Here is a 17,126-nt window from a genome sequence, read left to right as displayed (position 1 = left end):
ACCAAACTTTATTTTTAAAATTGTTATAAATTTTTTTATCAAAATAAAAATTTATTTATTGGAGCAATACTAAAGGGTTTTCTTATTGATTATTTCCCTTTAGTGCTCATTGAACCAAACACAAAAAATGTTAATATAATTTAATAGTATATCTATTTTTATCAAAAAAATAAAAATAAAAATAAAATTATTCTACCCAAAGAAAATTACAGTTTCCCAATTTTCCTATCAAAGTTAAAGTTTATTCAATCCTCAAGGTGATTGGAAACACACTTGGCTCCTGTGTTCACCCAGCCACTTTAACGACCCTAAACCTGTATTATAAGCTGGCAAAAATTCCAAGTTTTGGCAAATTCTTCCCAACCTTGAATAAATAATGGTGTTTAGGTTTCCTCCGAGGTCCTAGGGTTGCATTGTTGGTTGTGCAACAGGTAGGAAACTCCCCCAATGTCAGCCCAGGAGAAAAATTAGATCCACTAACATGTATTGAAGGGGCATTCGTCCTCTCATTTGCAAGGAAATTTTAAGCTCAATAAGTTGAAGTTGGATAATATTGGAGTGTGCACAAGCGATCAATCGTTCAAGAGCATTCAAGCAATCTTTTCCAACATTGAGCATTCTCAAGTCTCCCTTCAAGGATAGGGGTTGCATTCAAGTCAAGGATTCCACCATTGAAGAGGACATTGATTCCAACATTCAATTCCACACAAGCATTTCTATCAACATTGCTACTACAACCTCCGTTGAGGTGTTTTACAATTCAGTCTTTCATTTACATCTACTTGCAAGTACTTTCTTTCATTACTTGGTTAATTCCAAAACTGGGGTTTGACCTAAAGGCAAACCCCCAATCCTAACCCATTTTCTTCTCTTTTATGTGTGTAGGTTGTAGGTGCATAGTTGTACTTTTGGATTTGGGCTTCATTTGCAAAGGCGGAAAAACCCTTTTCATTTCATGGATTTTTCAGAGGACGGTGTACGTTCCTGCCACAATCAAGGCAATTTTTCCTCAAATTCATAGGGCAACTTCGTCTCGACATTTTACTACTAGATCCAAGTGCACAGCTTCATCCCATATTCAGATCTCAAGCTATAATAAGTTCTTTGTCACTTTTGCACTACAAATTCAATCAATTTCCTTTCCATTTCAAACAAGGAAGAGGGGATTAAAGTAACATTCTCAATTCATTCAGAATTCAATCTACTATCTTCATGTGGAGAGATTGAATATAGGGAATTATCCTCTTCTCTTTCTAATGTAACATGGTGAAAAGTGCTTGAATGGTAATCAAAAGTGAAACTCTCATCTCTCTTTGAGGGAAAGGGTAGTTTCATTCTTTATCTATCATTCACCATTTTTCCACCATTAGAAATAGATATGTTGGAAAGAAGATATATTGATAGACAAACTCCATGGAGTACAAAATATTAAGCAAAGAATTGCACAAATAAAGCAATAAATTTTATTCTCACTAAGAAAGAGAATGGATCACTGAGACCTGATGATATGATATCAAGTATATCATATGGAACTTTAGGTGCTAAGAAAAAAAGAGCATTTGATATTATAATGCCACATTATAATCAAGATGGCATTGTCATGCCAGAATACATGATAATTCAAGGAACAACTAGAACTAGTAAACATTTTTTATTCATGCAATTTGTCAAGCTCTTTATGATGCATCAACACCACAATGTTATCCCCTAATATTACTAGCATCGACTTTTGTTCTAGGTTTTAACATTGGCACATCAACAATTTATTCAACTCTAAGAATACCTCTTGCAAATTTTGTTGAATTAGAAGGCACAGGGCTCATGAGTCTCCATGCAAGAATTCAGCTTATTAAATATATTGCTTGATGAAATGAGTTCTATTGGATAAAATTTGTTATAAAATACTGATTCAAGACTATGCCAAGATTTTTTGAGAAAATCAAACGTGAATTTTGGTGGAAGATTAATAATTTGGGTAGAAGATTTGGGACAACTACGTATTGTTAGTATGAAACCACCCTATGATAGCATAGACACCTAAAATTGATCACTTTTGTTTGTTAAATTTATCCTTATTGTTCATCTATTCTAGCTATTTCTATTAATGAGATAATTTATTATTATTTAATTAATCTTCTTTGTTCATCTATTTTTTAGTGTATTTCGTAAGGTAATTAATTTAATTAATTTACCTATTCAGAACTACTTCTTATCCCTTCATATATTTAATTAAATAAATACCCTTTTTTATATAATTAAATCCCCATCCCCACTTTCATCCAATTTTGAATTAAAAAAATTTAAAAATCCTATTTTCCCCTCATCCACTTGCACCCTCCTACTTTTCCCATTTTCATCCTAATTCTAATCCTAATCTCTGCCTAGCCTACTTCACTAATCATGTGTACACACTTAATCAAGTCAACTCTTTCCATCACATCAAGTGCATGGGCTTCTTACACAAGCATATGGGCTTCTTGCACAAGAACATGGGCTTGTCTCTTCATGTTCCTTAAAAAGAATTTTTAATTCCTTTTATTCCTCCCCTTCATCCTCAATCATAGATCTCCATCAATCAATCTCAACTATTTGTCCTCTTCATCCCAAATTGTATCTATCAAATCCTTAGCCATCTCTCTCTCTCTCTCTCTCTCTCTCTCTCTCTCTCTCTCTCTCTCTCTCTCTCTCTCTCTCTCTCTCTCTCTCTCTCTCTCTCTCTCTCTCTCTCTCTCTCTCTCTCTCTCACACACACACACACACACACACACAAAAATCTCTCACCCATTTTGCACTGGAGCATTGTTAAGCTTCAAAAATTTTGAGTGAGCACACATCCAACTAACTATCATGGGAAAATTTATTCAACAAGGGGTTTGATATAATTTAAAATTGTAACATTATATGTTATTTTGACCTCCTATAGCCTAACCTTGATTGCTGCTTTGATTTGTGTTTTTTGAGTTTTTTTTTATTGTTAAACAACTCCTTTTAAAATCACTTTTCCCTACACAGGTAGTAATACATGTGCAAAATTACTACGAAAGAGTTTAACATAGTTGTTACTTTGGATAAGGAGGTCAGATAAAAAGGTGAAAGTGAAGACTAGCGAATGTTTTTGTTAATTACTCACAAATATTAGAGATGCACCTCCCACTATAGATGATTAGGAATTATTGATGACAAGGACACATGTTTTATTGCATCCAACAATTAAGGAGGATTTTGATAACAATAATATTCATCTATTTGTAGTAAATTATTATGTACATAACCATAAAAAAAGAAAAAGTTATATTCATTAAGAAGATCGATATCCTAAAGCATTGCAAGCATATAAGGTATTACTAATATAGTAGGAGGATAGAATGATGAATTATTAATTGCCAAGGATGCAAGGTTCATGTTACATATAAATTATACATAGAAGAAAGTCTTGTGAATTGAGGTTTAGGATACATCTAAAATATCATATACAAACCTAGATGTGGCCCACTAGATCCATCAACATATGTTATGGTTGAATTTGATAATGAATTTGGACCACACATGTCAATTGTGCCCTGATTGGCTTGGGCACTAACAATCTACAAATCACAAGGGTTGACTCATTCCAAGGAGACAATTGATATAGGACCAATCAAAAGAGAATTCTTATCATTTGTTGCTATATCACGCGTTAATGCCTTGGATGGAATTAGAATATTACCACCATTTTCATATGATCTTTATGAAAAAATGAAGAGAAGAAAGCAACTCACCCAAAGGAAAGCGGATGAAGAAAGACTCAAATCTTTGGAAACATAATATTTTTGCATACCTTCAACTTGATCTTTGGAAACATAGTATTTGTACATGTGTGCGCACAAGTATTCCTAGATGAAAATATTCAAGTGTTTTATGTTAAATTTTAATTGAATGAGTATTTAATTCTTGAAAAAAGTAATATATTTTCTTTATTGTCATTGAAATTGAAAATATAATAGAAGATCATTTTTGTTATAGCTTTCTTTTGTGTGTATTTGTGCATGTGTGCGCACACACCTATATTCATTGGTGTTAACAGAAATTTAGAATAATTTTAGCAAACACAATGTAAGCAATTTCCCTCTTGTGGGACTATTGTTTCTTGTTTTGTTCATAGCCCAAGAGTTGTATACAGATAAAGCAAAAATTTAATCAACGCCATTTGACTTCTTTGGGCTTGCTTTATGTTTTAACGAATAAAGGGTTTCGATAATGTTGAGTAAGGGCTTTTAAATAGGAAGTCCTTGTTAATATTACAATTCCATTTACAACATCAACAATAGCTAGTAGCCATTCAATACTAATGTAATAATTCTTTGAGGAAAATTGTTGTAAAATTGATATTTAAAATCAATCTCACTATATATATATATATATATATATAGAGAGAGAGAGAGAGAGAGAGAGAGAGAGAGAGAGAGAGAGAGAGAGAGAGAGAGAGAGAGAGAGAGAGAGAGAGAGAGAGAGAGAGAGAGAGAGAGAGAGAGAGAGAGAGAGAGAGATTAAACTACATATGTCCAATCTAACACAAACAAAAAAATATTTATTTTCACACATATTTCAATGCAGATGAGAGAAAACGTATAAACTACATATGTCTAGAAAAAAATTATTGTGACAAGATAGCTACAATGAAACATTTTGAAGTTACTCTGTACAAAGCAAAATTGTACTCTCTATGGGTGTAAAATTGTTTTACTGGCTGGAATAAATATAAGTATTAAGATATTAAAGTGAAAAAATAATAAAATGTTTTACTTGTTGGAGTATATCAAGCATTTGAATATTAGAGTGTAAAAAGATTCTTATTTATTTCACAAAGATTTAAATTCACAATTTTTTTAAATTGACATCTCTATAAAAGGAAAATTCAAATACTTAGATAAATACAACAAAGATTTAACTTAACTTATTCACTATCAAAATAATACTTCATTGTATTAATCAAATAAAAATATCAATCTCTCTATTCAAATGTATATATAAACATAAAAAAAATTCACATAAAAATAATTTTAAAAAAATAAGAATTTCAAATATTAATAAATACACACAATTTTTTTTCTTCATCAAAGTTTAATTACATTCTATTCCCGAAATAAAATACAGTATCCTAATTTCCAATTATATAAAGATATCATATAAAAAACCAAACTTTAATTTTAAAATTGTTATTTATTTTTTTATTAAAATAAAAATTTATTTATTGGAACAATACTGAAGGGTTTTCTTAGTGATTCTTTTCCTTCAGTACTCATTGAACCAGACACAAAAAATATTAATATAATTTAATAATATGTCTATTTTTATTAAAAAATAAATAAAAATTATTCTACGCAAAGAAAATTACAGTTTCCCAATTTTCATATCAAAATTAAAGTTTATTCAATCCTCAAGGTGGCTGGAAACACACCTGGCTCCTGTGTTCACCCAGGCACTTTAACGGCCCTAAAATAGTACTATAAGCTGGCAAAATAATGGTGTTTAGCTTTCCTACCAGGTCCTCTTGTGAATGTTAATATCGAACAAGAAATGCAAAATTCATTACGTGGCAATGGGAAGAAGCAAAAAAAAACTATGGCATACCTTAAATTCTGTCATTGTTGATTTATGTCAAAACAAAGGGCACAAAATTCCACCAACGCAAAATTAAAATATACATAATTTAATATAGAATTCTAGCAACGAATTTCTAGCATGAGACTAATGTTTTCAAGCCCCATCAATTGCAATTAATTAACTTTTTCTTATCATGTCCACATGAACCTTTTTAGCCCCTACCTTATAAGGCAAGAGACTAATGTTTTCAAGCCCCATCAATTGCAATTAATTAATTGTAGGCAATTTTATGAAACCATATAAGCTATAGTCTGGACTTAACATTTTATCACCAAGATTTTTAAATTAATTTTTCCAATATTTTTCCTTTTTTTGTGATGGCAAGAGATATTCTTCCTGGGGTTTTTTAAAATTAAATTTAGAAGAAAGAAAAACACTCACGAATGAGGAAGAAAAATTAAAAAATATTTTATTAAGGTTTATTAAGCCTATAGGCTTTTAGTAGGGGCTTTTGCCCTTCGAAATGTAAGACAATCCAACGAGAGTTGCTTTCCGATGACCGGTCACTTTTCCTGACGAGCCACAAGTATTCCATCCGAAAAATTGCTTTCCAACAGGTTTTTCGGTGAACGTTTTTTTTTTCGAGAAACTTCACTTTTCCTTGAACATTGAAGGCTGCATGCTTTATCATTTATTAACATGTATTGCATCTATTAGTGTGTAGTCCATCTCTAAAACTAGGGTTTTCTTGCTCGTCTTCTTTGAACATTTTCTCACCTTTGTGGGTATCGGAAAACCATATTTTTATAGCAATGTCAATCGCAGGATCGGATTCCATGATGGACCGTATCTGTTTTTACCCATTTCTTGTAAGAGTATAGAGTGGACATCTACCGTTTCTATTTTGGGTTTACACTTAAATTTTTATTAAATATGAATCTATTTCTTAAAATTTTCAAAGGTCATCTCTGTCATTACGACCGATGGAGGTAATATGGTGGTATGTATGTATATACGTTTTCTGGGTTTTGTTCTGTTTGGGTTCTTCTATTAAAAAGATGATTCAAATATGTGTTTTGTATCTATGGTGGAGAATCAAAAGTCGATTATATGCAAGGTATCTCAAGGGGCTTTGATCAGGCCATAAATCTTATGTCAATGAATGACATGAATGAGTTTATGCCACTATGGTAAGTTGATCCCTATCGTATATATAGCAGTGATCTTTTTAAATTATCGTTAGCAAATTTAAGCATAGACTTTCTACAATCAATTGGTTGAGTAATGCAAGCATAATGAAGGGTGTAAGAGATTTTTCTTTGAGGTAAACTGTTATAGCTCTATTTTTAGGGCAAGTGGTGTCTTTGTTGATAACAGCCACTGGATTCTCCTCCTCTGAACTTGCATGGTGAGGTTTGACTAACAATTTGCCTTTTAGTGGATTCTATTTCTAATATTTTATTTAGAAATTTGATATCATTTTAACTTCACCATATTAAGTGTTGTGCGGGTATCAATGTGCCTACCTCTCAATCCTTCTTGAATTATGCGCCTTTGGCAATTGTGTTTGGAAGCATATTCATCCAATACAGTAAAGGGCTTTGGGTAATGCACATCTCCATTCTTCAATCTATTCTTAATTTTCTTGAATTCTTATAGTTTACCCTTTTCTAGTCAATAAGGATGAACAAAAAATTTAATGTATAGGGCTGAAAGTAGGCATTAGTTGCAATTTTGTTGAGAAATTCCTTCCTCTTCTCCGGTGATATAATCAGATTAACAAGGAAGTCACATTTGTACCTAGATTAGATCTATTTTAGAGCCCCTTGAAGTAATGATTTATTAGGTCAATGTCAATTAACAAAATATTCATAAATAGGGTTTTGCACTGTAATTATATCATAGAATTATGTAATCTGGGTCAAAATGGTAGTAACTCTTAAAATTGATTTGTATTATGCCCGTGGCTTTTTATTTTTATTCATGACAGTTTAATTTGGGTATTCATTTGATATCCTTCTGGCATACCAGCAATACAATTCAAACCCTTTCACTCTTTGCAGGTTGGTGATGATGAGTTTGGGCACATGTTGGTTGGAAATTTAAGGGAGAATGGTGTGGATGATATGGTACTATTGTTTGATAGTCATGCTAGAACAACACTTGCATTTGTGATACTGCATAGTGACAGAGAACGAGAGTTCATGTTTTATTGCAACCCTAGTGCTTACATGCTCTTGACCGAGGATGAACTTGATAGGGACCTGATACAACAAGTATGTCCTATAAATAATCCAATCATGTATGATTTTGAACTCTTTGGTCATTTTTGAAAATGCCTTCCCTCAATTAGGATTGTCTTATAGAATTGCTTCCACAACTCAAAAAATTCTTGTGTTAAAAAATTAAGTGATGATCTTGTTGACATTCTCTTAACAAACATAATGGAAAAATAGACATAATGTAATATTTTGGCACTTTATCCAACTTGTGAAAACATAAATTCATGGTTTTTCCTTCATGTGACTGGTTCATATGGCACATCACAGTATATCGATTTAATCTTTTCTGATTTACATTACCTAGTTGTTTTCTTGTATGGAGAGGTTTATTTTCTCACTTTTAATCCTAAGGTCCAAAATAATGTTGTGAGTTTATTGCCTCTTCTAGCCACTCATCACAATATCAGGAATGAGGGAAATTTATAATTGTTTGTGATGGTATAAATATTTTTGTAAATACATTTCATTAAGAAATGAATCTCTCATTTGCAGGCACGCATATTTCACTATGGATCAATCAGTCTAATTGTAGAGCCATGCAAATCAGCCCATCTTGTATCTTTGAGAATGGAAAAAGACACGTGCTCTCTTATATTATGACACTAATCTCAAAATGCCATTGTGGCCCTCTCCAGAAGAAGCTTAGAAAGACATCTTAAGCATCTGGTAGAACGCCAACTTAATCAAGGTGCTTATTCCTTATCTATGGAATTTAATAAGAAATAGATTGAAAAAGGATTGGTACAAATACTTACATACTCTGTTTCATAGCAAAAGTTTCAGCATTTGTTTTCATCTTTATTTGCCTCACATAACTTGTAATTGTTTGACACTCATGGAAATTGATTATATACATCCAAAGGGGATTGGCACAATTTACATGACTTGTTTTAATGCTATCTTTTCCATCTCTATCCATCTCACAACTAAGGTGTTAGAGACGAGGACTAATTATTTTGATTTTTTGTGCAGGTCAGTGAGAATGAAGTGGAGTTCCTTACACATGGAGGAGACTATGAAAAGGATGAAGTAATCATGTCCCTTATGCATCCAGGACTCAAGTTATTACTTGTAAATGTAGGAGAAAAAGGTTGCAAATATTATACCAAGGTTGGTATTTGTGAATAACTTTCAAAATCAGTTTTTAAGGTGAAATTTTTGATTCATTTGTTTTCCTGTGGATGTTTCTTCTGTTTCTCATGATAAATGTCACAAACTTTGCATTCACAAGCATTTTATGCATATTGTCATGTTTGGGTATCTTCCAAAAAGGGAATAGTCCAGCAAGTCCTTGATGATTGTTACTAGTGAGGGACAAACTATAATTGTTCCACAATCTATTCTATATTCTGGTAAATATTTATAGAAACAACTATGCAGGATCAAAAAACATTTGTTTCCTAAAATCTTTATCAGAAAGGTGTCACTATGTACAATTTCTAAACTCTCTTATTACCATATTAATATCAATATAGAAAGAAAATGTTGTCCTAATGATTATTCTAGATAGAAAAGTTGTTAAAACATTTTTCTGACCATCCTTTTCTTTTCACTTAGGACTTTCGGGGAAGAGTAAATAACTTCTAAGTGAATACAGTCGATACAATAGGTGTTGGGGCATTTCTTTCTGAGCTGGTCAAGGATGTCATTGCTTAAGTTAACTTTAGTCTTCATGCTCCACCATGCATATACAGTACTGTTTTTGTATCTTTTTGTTATTAGAATTTCAAGTCGTTTGATTTGTAGTCCATTGTTTGTACTTTGGATTTGAATCCATCCATATCCAATCTTAAGACTGCAAGAAAAAACCTCTGAGGTGACTTTGTTAAATATTTTCCCTTATTGTTAAAATTTATCATACTGTCTCTAATATCTATTAATTTATCACAACGAATTTCTACTTTATTACCTCTATTTCATCAGTATTTATCTCTATTATGTGGCATATCTTATTATCCCAACTTTAAGACCTCATTTTTATTCTTTTACTCTTGACCTCTGTCAAGATCATGTGTTATAACAGAAATGTTTAATATTTAGTATGTCATTTGAGTAATCAGTTTTATTGGATTCATATGATGAGAAGCGACTGAGAGAAGCACTCCCTTTTGCGAATGTTGCTAGTGCTATAACTCCTAATTCTTACGAATGATGCTGGTGCTATAACTCCTAATTCTTGAAAAACTAAACCACCCCTATTTACTCCTTGCCATCTGGCAAGGCATGTCTTATGTTGATCACATTGTCTACACAAGGCTTATTTCATTGACCGACCTTTGCCTTCACACCACATCATACCTGCAGAAGAGAGGCAAATGCATATCATACATTTTACTTAGGATACACTAAGTATTGGAAAGACAAGTACTTCAAGTATATTATCCTTCGAGATATGACCATTCATAAAAGATTTCCATGAATGTGGTAAGATATATTGCCTGGACCAATTTATCACACAGCCTAGAATGTTTTTTGAAATAATAATAATTAAATTAAAATTAGTTTTCAATGATTGTTGCATGACGCATTGATTGACATGCAAATTGAAGCTCAGTTCACTATTTCTCCATATCAAAATTTGCACCCTGCATATTCACAAAAACTGTGTTTGAAGCCCATTTTATCAATTCCATCACATATATTCTCTATTATTATAAAAGGACTTTATAATAATTTTACTATTGTAATTGGTTGATGTTTTGAACATCTTTAATAAAAAGGTAAAGGTTTGTCTAAAGATGTTGTAATGTTAATAATTTCACAAGGGTTTTTAATTTTCTCCTTTTAAAGCATTGTGTCTACTCAAGGTATACTTAAGACAATTCGTGAGCCAAGACCTTTTCATCCATGTAGCAGAATGCCAGAGAACCAGTTGGAACAAGAACCTTGCTATAGTCATAGTATCATGAATAGTGGGAATGCAACTTCTTATTTCCATAATGGTTCTTTTTCTTTTTGTATCACCAAATCCATATGTGCATGCATAGATTTAGACAAAAAAGACAACCATTCATCTCCTTTGAGAGAATGTCATTTATAAATCATTCAGACTAATAAAATTTTAATACATTTATGTATACATCTTTTAGATTTATGACTGAGTAATATTTATTCATATCAGAGTGGGTAATTATAATTCATTTTTGCACTTAACATGTCTAAATTCTAGCAATTTAGAGTTTTGTCCACCAAATATCTCCTAGAATCCAAGCCACCTTTACAAAAATTTATGAAAAATTATGCCTCCCTACACATGTTCCTTCACAATCCAATTGTACAAATAGCACAATAGTAACCAACATACCACACATCTGTCATGTTCACCTGAAGATAGCTTTTTTAAGAAAAATTCTAACATGGTGTAAGGAATACAAAAAAATGCTTCCAAATGGACCATTGAAACAATATGACTTCCTTCATAAGTGCTCTAAGGTATTCTCATCCTCTGCTATGTTGTTGGCTCTGATAACCTCTTTAACATGTACTCTCTTTGGGACAGCTAATGGAACCTTCTCATTAACATTAGATTTGCAACCAACCTCTTTCCCATCAATATTAATTTTTCATCTTCCTTTTTGCTGGTATTTATCACATTTCCTAGACTTCAATACTTAATGTTGTGCATCCAACCATTCTACTTGAGAATCTTTTGTAAGAATTGGCACATTTCCTTATATACTCCTTTTGTATTACACTTTTAACATTGTCGAAGCCTCCACTGATTGTATTTTCTCTTTCTTTTTCCAGGTTCCCATATGTCGCATGCACCATTCGACAAAACTCAGAAAGATTCTTCTACATGCATTACTTTGCCTTTTTACAATTACTAAATTTTGTGTCACCAAACTTCTAGATATAGTTTTTAGACACTTTGCAACTATGAATGTCCTTTTCTGATTACAATAATAATAAGACACTTTTTTGCTTGTATTATTTATCTTCTTTCAGTTGTCCTATCTCACATGTAACATTGTGGTCATCAAACCTCGAAAAAACTATTCTGCACAATTTTCAATTGTGAATGTTCTTTTCCAATTACAATGATTATAAATCACTTTTTCGCTTGTATATGGCATATCTTGGCCGCATATCTTTGCCTATTGCATTTCGAAATTACTTTTCCTAGCTCTTGTGAACTATATTTATTTAATCATAACTATTTGAACATAACCACCCTATCGGCATTCAATTGCATGCAAATAAAAACATGCAACTGCTAGTATAATAACAAGTGTAGGTATAGCAGCAGTACCATCTCTTAATATTTACATTAATAAGAATGCATTGTCATTCATACTGCCTTAATATTTACAATAATAAGATTGAACTGGCATTCTTAAAACTTGTAGGTGTCTTGTTTGTGCTGCTACATTTTCAGGATTTTTCTATTGCTTGTACATTTTCAAGGGTTTGTTCAAGGTTTTGGAGCATTCTAGATTTTACTTTAAGTGAGTGTTGCCTGCTGCCTGCAACTCTCCATCGATGCAAAACACACATTTCTTCTCTACTGTTATTGGAAGGTAAATATCTATAAAACTAATGGGGCTATGTTTATATAATTTTTCCTGTTGTTGAATATTTTTCCCTATACTTTATTTTAGGACACTGAAATTAAAAAATTGTTTTTTTGGTCCTCTGGTCTAAATGTCATGTTTCATGTAATTTTTGAAGCAAATAATGCCCTTTTTTGCAATTTTTGCCAAGAGGAACATTTTAGCTTGTAGTTTAGTAAATGTACGGTGGAATGTCTTTGCAGAAATTGATCGTACTTAATGATTTAATCAAGCATAACGACTTTGCCCCTAAGCTAAAATGAATGCAAACCAAGGAAAGAATTACAAAATAACTGAAAATTTTATTATTTTTTATAAGCATTATACTAATATACAGATTCTTCGAAAAAGAATAAATTGTTAAAATTTACTTAAGATTAGCATTCCTACTATCAAAAACTAAATTTAAAGCAATAACTATTGCATTGGATAACAAAAAGGAGAAGAGGAGTGAACAAGATAAGTGTGGAATATAAGGAAAATTCATACAAATTACTCTATTACAAATTTACAACCAGGCACCAAATCCTGCAAATATTTCATCCTTTGGCTAACCTTTTCTCCTCTGAGATGTACACGAAAACCTTTGAATTCTTAGAAAAAGTGTACAAATCTCAAAAGTTATACGTATGGCCATCATTCACAACACATATTTCAAGAAAATAGAATATTAAGAAATAATGAAAAGTGGCAAGCATTCTAAAAATAAGAACAATAGTTTTTTAGTTTTGCAGAAATTTGAAGTAAAATATTATCCACTGAGTCGTGATAGTAATGCAACTCCCACAATTTTTAGAAATGTTGTGGTAAACAATTATAAATCTACAAACATGGGTTGTTACCCTTTTTTAAAATATGATAAGCTAGGGTAATATTTAGAAGCCTATGAATGTGCTTGTTTTGAACATGTTTGTGATGAAGGGAGCATAGTTAGCAAAAATCCATACCCTTTCAACTCAGCTATGGTTGTCAATAGACTAACACCATCTAGCTCGAACACAAATGTAGTCATGTTTCTAATTCTCAGAAGCCTTTGAATTTTCCTTTAGAATTTTTTGTGTGGAATCTACTGAATTTTCACTATTACTATGCTTTGTTTCTCTAGCATAATAGAAAATTTCAAAATAAGAACAATTTAGTTTTGTCTCTCCTCATCAAAATATAATGATATTTATGCTACAAGTGCTAATTACTCTAAAGATTTCTCTAGCTTCAACTGCCTTGATAGAAATGCTTGTAAAATGTGGAGGACAAGGTATCTAAACTATTTGACAAAACACCTCAAAGAAATATGGTCTAATTGGGCTGGAGTAGTTGTAGGACATACACAAAAATCTTTGACATATACAATTTGAACAAGAAAATTATTGCACAAAACTCATAAAAAAATCTAGCACTAAATTTTTAGCCACAAAAGTACCTTGAAGATTCTTGGCGTATGGTGTTGTAAGTGTCAAACTTAAAGAGTAAGGAGTATAGTGTGTCATCAAGATCTAAATCAAACACCAATCAAATAAAAATTAGCTTGAGAAAAAAGGACATATTGGACATAGAATCAAATTAGCTATTGATTTGGAAAAATTAAGTAAGGACATTTTTTAGGTGTTATATTTGTAACTGCCTTGCTAGTGCTAGACTTATATGTAAATGTGATAGCATAGACAAGGCACATGATATTGTAGACAAAATGCTTCAATGAAATATTCAGCTTAGTTTCAACTTGAAATCTCATCAATTAGGGAAAACTAAAATACAAAATGTGGAAGCATAGACAAACCACCTAAAAAATCAAGCAACACTTGCCCTTGCCATGTCATTGCATGCTGTCCACCTACGTGCAAATAGAAAAAGCCCAAAAATCGAAAGAAAAAAAATGTATTTTGGAGAATGAATTATTTTCCAAAGACAATGAAGAATGTCCCTCATATTCCCCTACAAATCTATTTATGTCACGAACTTCCATAACTATTACAAGTGTAGTAATCTTATAGCAATGTGCCAACAACCTTCTATACAACTTATGACAGTTGACTCTTAACCTAGTAGGATTCTTCCACGTCATCTTATGTGCTAATTTAAAAAATCAAAAAAACCTAGTAGGATTTCTGATTTTCCTTGAAATTAACCCTAGTAGGAGTGCTATTGGGTTCCAAAGAAAAATTACTTTAGACATTACAGTTCAATAGATTAAAGATCTAAAACCCATGATAAGCCCATGTTCGTCGATAAAAATTCCAATGCTAATAAAGATAACTTTGATGCTTAGTAGAAGTGCAAGCCACTAAGTGTAGTAGGAGCAAGAACACATCAAGGACTTTCGAAAATGCAAAGTTCTAATTCATGTGTCAAATTTTTTATCCATAAATCATTAATTTTTTTGTCAGCTTGGACATGTTGTTGGAGCTTCCCATACATGTAAAAAATTATTGCTAATGTTTAATAGTGAAACGATTTGCACATTGTAATATTTGTTGTTCAATTCTAAATCTTTCTAGAATTTAGCATTTATTAAATTCTCAGCAATTTGCTATTTAATCAGCTATCTTTTGATCTCTTGAGCCTAATATCATTTGTGCTTAAGAGAATGCTTTTTAAGTTTTTATTGCCCTTAAAGTCAAAGATTTTTGACACTACAACCATTCCACACCTAATCATTAAGTTGTTCCTCTCACACATCTAAAATAGATACAAGTCAGCTTTAATAAAAAAAATTGTGCATAATTATTGGCAGTCAATATCATTGCAAACCATGTGGAGGGCACAAAGATTGATAACATTGAAAAACAAAATATGATGGCAGATTGGTTGAAGAATGCAAACATGAATAATATTGTTGTTATGGTCAATGCTACTACCGATAGAGTTCTCTTCACATCATCATTAGGTGTGTAACAAAACAAAGCTCTTGTCTTAGTCTAAACGAAGTTAATATTTTGTTGTGCCCTACGATATAATATATTCACAAAGTTTTGTGTTATTTATTTATTATCATTACTTATCCAAATAATAGAGTTGGATGTTACTATATTCCCTTATTTATAATATTTTCACATGTAGCTCTATATTATTATTAGTTTGGCAAGTATTTTAATCTGAATGTTGAAGCCAAGTTACTTAGAAAAGGAAAAAATGGATTAGAACTCTCTTCAAGTAACAAAGTTCTTTTGTGGTGTCATACAAAACACAACATATAATGCTCCTTAATGTATATGCAAATTTATAGTTTCAACTAGTAACACAATGATAATAATACATGGTCAATGAAATTATAATGGCCTCTTGAAAATTTGTTCATAGTACTATTCATATCGAGACCAATCATATCCATCATAGAGGATGAGTAGTCTACATTCATTACATTTCCCAAGTTGAATAGAAAAAAATGCATCAGAAAAAGCATTTCAAGAACATGCTTTTAGAAGTCTGCATTCATGCATTGCTTCTTACTACATATACCTTCTATTTTCCCACAACGATCAAATCATATTAATGACATAATAACACGTATTTATGTGTAAACAGTAGCGTTACTTGCCCCCAATAGTATTGCTTGTCCCCATTATTTCTTAGAGGAAATAGTAGCATTGCTTGCCCCCATTATTGCTCAGCAAAAACTAAACAACCATCTGGATGAACAAATGCCAAAACCATGTATGTTTCTGTTCTACAAAATTCCAACAATCTATTTATTGATGTTTATGGCTTAGTAAGATCATATTTATTGATATGGATTGGTTTATTTTCATTAGATATTGTAAGAGCTTTAGCGGAAATTGATCCTAAGTGTTATGCCCTACAAACCCCATTAGTTTCCTTGTGTTGAAAATATGGGTCCCTATTTTGCTTTCTGTGGCTTGGTTTTTAGTTTTTCTCCTCCTACCTTGGAACCTTGGAATCCCAAGGTCTCTTTATTTTTGGTTTTTTGGTTTGTCCACCTCAGAACCTTGGAATCCCGGAGTCTCAAGGTTGGTCACTTTTTGCTTGTTAGTGCAGCTACCTCGGAACCCCATAACCATAGAGTCTTGAGGTGGTGCATTGTCTTGTCTATTTTCTTTTGTCCACCTTGGAACACCAGAGTCCCGAGGTGTGTTGTGTTTTGTCCATCAACCTCGGAACCCCAGAATCTCGAGGTTGATCATTTTCTTGCTTGTTCTTACTCATCCCAGAACCTCATAACCCCGAAGTTCCGGGGTGAGGTTTTCGTTCTTTGGTTTTGCGTCGATCCTGGAACTCTGGAACCCCGGAGTCCTGAGGTCCTACTTGAAGGCGTTTGTACAGATGAGGTTCGGGGGGTATAAATAGAAAGAATGAACTTTTCAAAGCTTATTTATGCATTCAACTTTCTGGAGCTCTTGCCTTTGACCTCTAGACTTCGTGCCTCTGTCCTTCTGAGCTCCTGTCGTGTTCTTGGGCGATTTTTCTCACTAGGTTGGTGACTTTTCTTGCCCTCTTTCTTGTTTTTCTAGGTTAGATCTTCTTTTCTCATGTTTCTTGTTTTTTTTCTTGTTTTGCATTTATGGTTTGTTTCTTTTGTTCCCCTTGTTCGCTAGCCTTGGCCTAGAACTCCAGATCCTTGGAGTTATGGGTTAAGTCATTTTTCCCAGACCCTACAACCCTGAAACCCCAAAGTTGTGAGGTTAATCTTGTTCATGATGCACAATGATCCTAGAACCCCAGAATCCCAAAGTTTTGAGCTGCCCTTTTTGAA

At 32.4% G+C, this 17,126-nt stretch overlaps 1 pseudogene; it reads left to right on the top strand.

Annotated features, from left to right (window-relative positions):
- The first annotated feature begins 6,395 nt into the window (after nucleotides 1-6,395).
- On the top strand, nucleotides 6,396-9,521 carry LOC131038999 (probable fructokinase-2; annotated as a pseudogene).
- The last annotated feature ends 7,605 nt before the right edge of the window (nucleotides 9,522-17,126 follow it).

Source organism: Cryptomeria japonica, chromosome 4 (assembly GCF_030272615.1).
Source record: "Cryptomeria japonica chromosome 4, Sugi_1.0, whole genome shotgun sequence".
In the NCBI taxonomy this organism is placed as follows: domain Eukaryota; kingdom Viridiplantae; phylum Streptophyta; class Pinopsida; order Cupressales; family Cupressaceae; genus Cryptomeria; species Cryptomeria japonica.
The sequence above is the reverse complement of the archived record's forward strand: the minus strand, read 5'-3'. Positions and strand labels throughout refer to the sequence as shown.